At 34.9% G+C, this 413-nt stretch overlaps 1 long non-coding RNA gene across 7 annotated transcripts in view; it reads left to right on the plus strand.

Annotated features, from left to right (window-relative positions):
* LOC102489218 (uncharacterized) overlaps positions 1 to 413 on the plus strand; it is a 30,453-nt gene that overhangs the window by 16,511 nt on the left and 13,529 nt on the right. The gene's annotated exons all lie outside the window — the stretch shown is intronic.

Consider the following 413-nt stretch of genomic DNA (forward strand, 5'->3'; position numbering starts at 1 on the left):
AAAGAGTGTGTATGAGAAGACATCAAATAATGGTCTTCAAAATGTTGGCATTCTTTACAAAAACATTTGATGGCACCTTTTATTTTCTTATATCATTTTTCATCAGTTTTAAGTATGTATATTAGAGGCTTGAGTACTGGGACAATGATTCTATAGAAGAGTACAAACACTACCTTCTGGCAAGGTTGTGGCAGGTCTAATGTAAATAAAAATGACAGGTGCAAAATTCAGGATCGCAACTGTGATGTGAGAACTCCAAGTAGAAACATTTTTGTTGTGGTGTTCTGCAGAATACACTCTCACACCCTACAAAATTACACAGTAGAAAATCATCAAAAAGGAAAAAAAAAGTAATGAGCAGCTATAATTCAAGCCTTGGAGGCCAGAAAATCTAACAAATACCCTCAGTACCA

The sequence above is a fragment of the Tupaia chinensis genome, unplaced genomic scaffold, assembly GCF_000334495.1.
Source record: "Tupaia chinensis unplaced genomic scaffold, TupChi_1.0 Scaffold000293_1, whole genome shotgun sequence".
Classification (NCBI taxonomy): domain Eukaryota; kingdom Metazoa; phylum Chordata; class Mammalia; order Scandentia; family Tupaiidae; genus Tupaia; species Tupaia belangeri.